The sequence below is a fragment of the Tiliqua scincoides genome, chromosome 2, assembly GCF_035046505.1.
Source record: "Tiliqua scincoides isolate rTilSci1 chromosome 2, rTilSci1.hap2, whole genome shotgun sequence".
NCBI lineage: Eukaryota > Metazoa > Chordata > Lepidosauria > Squamata > Scincidae > Tiliqua > Tiliqua scincoides.
Genome location: NC_089822.1, coordinates 91,914,696 through 91,920,486, shown reverse-complemented (window position 1 = coordinate 91,920,486; position 5,791 = coordinate 91,914,696). Strand labels below are relative to the sequence as shown.

The window sequence follows — 5,791 nt, the reverse complement described above, 5'->3', positions numbered from 1 at the left end:
AATGAAGGGGGGAAAAAAGAATCAGTTAAGGATCATATTTGGGAGAATTGCTGCAAATAAATCTTTTACATCTTGGCAAAGTGAGATCAGAAATAGAAGTGGCAATGACAGCAGTAGCCTCTAGTCACTTAAAGTGAGATGAGGAAAAGAATCTAGGCCAGATCAAAGAGCCCCATTGACAGGAAGTAGAAATTAAACCCAGATACCATTTCACAAACATGGACCAATTGACACTCAACACATGGTTATCATCTAACTTTGGAACGCAACACATCTTGGCTTCATGTAGGCTTAAAAATGAATGGCTGGCCTTTAATAGGAGCCAACCAATTATCCAGTGCAGTAGAGACTATTTCACAGTGTCTCATTCTTTTGACATTCCAAAAAATTTTATGGATGCATCAGGAAGCCTGGACAAGAATGCAAGGCTTGTTAGAGAGTTTTGTTTTAAAAAGTGGTTTCACCAAAAGAAGCTAGATGTTGGAGAAGAGATTAAATTGCATGATGAACTTTCAAATGTCCTCAGTGATTTTTATGACACATTTTTATATGGTCAGTTTATTTCCCGTAGAGCTCACATCTCTCCCTCCCCCCCACACTCTGCCCACATCACAACAAGTGTTATCTTGTATACTTCCAAGCAGACAGCTCAGCAGTAGCAAAAGATTATGACTTCACTACTCACTGCTACAGCTTGGGTGATATAACTGGGTACAAACCCAAGAAGAAGAGTGTGGGAGGCAGAAGTAGGAAAATGGGGGATTAGTATCTCTTTGGCATGGGGCAAGAAGAATAGATGGGAAGGGGATGCCCCCAGCACAAATCAGTCAGCCAGATTCTCTGTTGACAGGAGTAGGACAAGGAGTCTGAAGCAAGAGCAACTGTGCTGAGCAGAGGGGAGTCATGGTCAGCATCAAGGGAAGAACTAGACATTATGTGATTGGGGCAAGCCTGTGTTCTGCCAGATTCCCAGTCCAAGCTCCACCTGGAGAATTATGCCCACTTTTTAGCTAATTAGCTCCCCTTCTTTCCTCAAAAATGACCCTGGTTCTGCCCTGCAGTACTGCTGGACCCCACCACCAGGGTAGCTTGCCTGTTTAACCTACAGAGGTCCTCCTTCCTGCCAGCAGCCTCCCACCACTACAGCAGCCCCTTGGTCCTCAGCAGGTCTTGGACACAGCAGCCAAACACCAGTCTTAGTGTCTCCAGTAGTTTCTGCTCCAGCAGCTTCCAAAGTCCACTCACACATGTCCATTAGCCATCAATTCCTCAATCCAGTCTCCAGCTTTCCTCCTTCTGCTACCCACACCAAACTCTCCCTTCAGCAGGTGCTTTTATGCCTGAGGGCCCTATTGCCTTCAAGTGGCTGCAACTGTGCAGCACACTCTGCTGGATGCCCAGGCCTTACCCTTAAAGGGTCCACTGCTGATACCACATCTACTTCCTCTCCAGATCTTCCGCAATTCCAATACAGCCTTGCTAGATTTTTCATTCTGTACAGAGCAACTGGATCAGACTGTCAAGCATCTGTCAGACTGTCAAGCACCATGTTGTATGTTCCTTTTCCCCTCCCCCATCTGTGGCTTCACTGTTGCAGATAAATCATTCTGTGGGTTGCTTGTCTTCATCACCTGCATCTGGGAATCCACTTGCTGGGATTAGCATGTGCCAGTTCATTGGGTACACTAGCCTACCTGACCAGGTTGGAGGCTGAGGTGGGATGCCCAAGTGGGTAGAACTTTTTTTTTTTTAGATTGTGAGCCCTTTTGGGACAGGGAGCCATTTAGTTGTTTGATTTTTCTCTGTGAACCGCTTTGTGAACTTTTAGTTGAAAAGCGGTATATAAATACTGTTAATAATAGAAAATATCCAATCAGACAGAGCAATAGCCTCACTGAACCACAAAGTCAAGCCCAGGGCGGTAATAAGAACATAAGAAGAGCCCCACTGGATCAGGCCATAGGCCCATCCAGCTTCCTGCATCTCACAGCGGCCCACCAAATGCCTCAGGGAGCACACCAGATAACAAGAGACCTGCATCCTGGTGCCCTCTCTTGCATCTGGCATTCTGATGTAGCCTATTTCTAAAATCAGGAGGTTGCACATACCCATTATGGCTTTTAACCTGTAATGGATTTTTCCTCCAGGAACTTGTCCAATCTCCTTTTAAATGCATCCAGGCCAGATGCCATCACTACATGCTGTGGCAAGAGTTCCACAGACCAACCACATGCTGAGTAAAGAAATATTTTCTTTTGTCTGTCCTAACTCTCCCAACACTCAATTTTAGTGAATGTCCCCTGGTTCTGGTGTTGTGTGAGAGTCAAAAGAGCATCTCTCTATCCACTCTGTCCATCCCCTGCATAATTTTGTATGTCTCAATCATGTCCCCCCTCAGGGGTCTCTTTTCTAGGCTGAAGAGGCCCAAACGCCGTAGCCTTCCTCATAAGGAAGGTGCCCCAGCCCAGTAATCATCTTAGTCTCTCTCTTTTGCACCTTTTCCATTTCCACTATGTCCTTTTCGAGATGCGGTGATCAGAACTAGACACAATACTCCAGGTGTGGCTTTACCATCGATTTGTACAATGGCATTATAATATTAGCTGTTTTGTTCTCAATACCTTTTCTAATGATCCCAAGCATAGAATTGGCCTTCTTTACTGCCGCCACACATTGGGTTGACACTTTCATCGAGCTGTCCACCATCACCCCAAGATCCCTCTCTGATCTGTCACAGACAGCTCAGAACCCATTAGCCTATATGTGGTTTTATTTTTTGCCCCAATGTGCATGACTTTACACTTACTTACATTGAAACGTATCTGCCATTTTGCTGCCCATTCTGCCAGTTTGGAGAGATCCTTCTGGAGCTCCTCACAATCACTTCTGGTCTTCACCACTTGGAAAAGTTTGGTGTCATCTGCAAATTTAGCCACCTCACTGCTCAATCCTGTCTCCAGGTCATTTATGAAGAGGTTGAAAAGCACCAGTCCCAGGACAGATCCTTGGGGCACACTGCTTTTCACCTCTCTCCGTTGTGAAAATTATCCATTGACACCCACTATCTGTTTCCTGGTCTTCAACCAGTTCCCAATCCAGGAGAGGACCTGTCCTCTAATTCCCTGACTGTGGAGTTTTCTCAGCAGCCTTTGGTGAGGGACCGTGTTGAATGCCTTCTGAAAGTCCAGATATATAATGTCCACGGATTCTCCTGCATCAACATGGCTGTTGACCTTTTCAAATAATTCTAAAAGGCTCATGAGGCAAGACTTAGCCTTACAGAAGCCATGCTGATTCTCCCTCAGTAAGGCTTGTTCATCTATGTGTTTTGAGATTCTATCTTTGATGAGGCATTCCACCAGCTTACCCAGAATAGATGTTAGGCTGACTGGCCTATAATTTCCTGGGTCCCCTCTCCTTCCCTTTTTAAAGATTGGTGTGACATTTACTATCCTCCAATCCTCTGGCACTGTGGCCGTTTTGAGGGACAAGTTGCATATTTTAGTCAAGAGCTCAGCAACTTCATTCTTCAATTCCTTAATAACTCTTGGGTAGATATAACAATAATAATAATAATAGATGCCATCAGGGCCCAGTGACTTATTCATCTTTAATCAAGCCCAGAGATACTTGAATGTGTTCCAACTTGACTCCCTCAGAAGTCATTGATGTTTGATCAGGTTCACCTGCCTCTCCTGGGTTTGGCGAAGTATTGGCCTAGAAAGCTAAGGTTCTGAGTAAGCATAAGCTGTTGGCTACAACATCATAGCTTTTTTTTGGGGGGGGGGGTCTTCCACATGACTAGGAGTGAAGCTTTTGAGGATGGTATCTCTTTGCCTGGGTTTGGACTCAGGCTGTCAGGAGGGTCTACTTATTCACTGTAGATAGGGCCAGATCTGGAAAAGAAGGAAGACACTGGTGCTAGAGCTTCCCATCCCCTGATCACCACATGGGATCCTCGAATGACACAGAACAAACAGAAGGGCACTAGCACTTCTGACTCTTTCTTTCAACCCCAGTAAAGAAACCATTCTCTTATCTACATTTAATGTCTGTTTGTACCCTTGAAATTGAAGCTGCATTATGCTTTTAGGTGAAGTGGGAACAATATAAGTAGATAAATATTAGGCTACAAGAATGCCTTGGGTGACTCATCAACTAAAATTTTATTTTAAATAAAATTTCACTGCTCCCTTTTCTTTAAAAGCATCCGACAAGGCCGGACACAAATTTAGATTTTGTGGTTCTTGAAAGACCCACCAGATCTTACAAAACATGGCAGCTCCTTGCTTGTGTAATAAATTTGATGGAAAAGAAAAGGTTAAAGATGGCTTTTCCCCGCTTACATCTAGAGCAGGTAGTGTGCTTAACCTGAAGGGGTGGGTGAGTGTGTTGCAAGGAGAGGGAGCTATTTGGGTTCTGGTTTCTTAATGTAATAAAATTTGATTAGCAGAGGGGGGAATTACAATATAATTTTTGCTCAGTTGCTTTTGATCATATGTCCCCTTCCTTTTGAATCTCCAGAAAAACACAGTTATGGAGGATTTACAACATTTTCATTTATTTTAATGTATTTTTTTAATGTAAATACCTTTGTTAATTTAAATTTAATTAGTGAATTTGCTAAAGGAATCACAGTGAATTAGTTAATCACTTGACAGCTCTTAATCAAAAGCAGAATGAGACAAACTGTACCTTACAGGAAGCATGAAAAGATGTTATCCCTCTCTTTCCCATCATGCTTCTTTTTGGCAGAGGTGCCCATGTTTGCAGCTGTTTGGTGTTTGAAGGCATCTACATCTTCCTGCTGGTAAAAGGAACATCAGTTTCCTGTCAGCCTCTAAATTTCCCACAGCTTCTGTCACACGCACCACTTGAAAACAGCCCAGGTGACCAAGAGGCCCAGATTCCCCTTAGCCTGAGCAATGTGTGCGAGCTGCCATATGTTGCCATGGGTAATGGCTGACACTGAACAGGTGTATACCGTCACTGCAGACCATCTGGAGGGCAGAGGTGTCACAAAACAAAGGTACACTTTTTAATTTACAGAACAACTTGTTTTCAGGAGAACCCTGGGGCCTTGTGATTGCTCTTTTAGTTTTTTCATTGTGCATTTTTTCAAGAGGGAACATGGTTTCCTAATGGTGTTAAGTGATTTGATTCTGCTACTGTTCAGATGGATAGTACAAGAAAAGGAATGAGACTGTGGAATTCAATGTGATTAAGGCTGCAATCCTATTCCACATTTATCTAGTCTGGGAGTAAATCCCATTGAACTCAGAGGAACATCCTTCTGAGTAGACAGACATTGGATTGTGCTTAAGACTGCAGTCTTATTATACACTTACCTGTGTGTTAGTCCCACTACATTCAATAGGATTTATTTTTGAGTAGCAGGTAACAGTTGCCCTGCACATGCCCGATCTTGTCTGATCTCGGAAGCTAAGCAGAGTCAGGCCTGGTTAGTACTTGGATGGGAGACCTCCTAGGAATACCGGGTGCTGTAAGCTTATACCATAGTCTTTTGAGACTGAAGGTTGCCAACCAGTCATGCATAAGATTGCAATTTCCCTAAGAGTAAGTTGCACTGAATTCATTGGGACTTACTTCTGAGTAGACTCATAGAAACTCATGTTGCAAAACAACATTGTCAGAAAACACTGAAATTAGCTTCATTGTCTTTTTTTGAATGTTCCCCAAAGCAGCGGATCAATAGCAAAATAGGTATGACTGTGTCAGAGTGTGTCCTGAATGGCAAGTCCAATGTAACACCTCTCATAGAGCTGATTTT

General features: G+C 43.5%; 1 pseudogene; it reads left to right on the top strand.

Annotated features, from left to right (window-relative positions):
• Positions 1-5,396: 5,396 nt before the first annotated feature.
• LOC136643020 (5S ribosomal RNA) lies at positions 5,397-5,510 on the top strand (annotated as a pseudogene).
• Positions 5,511-5,791: the final 281 nt, after the last annotated feature.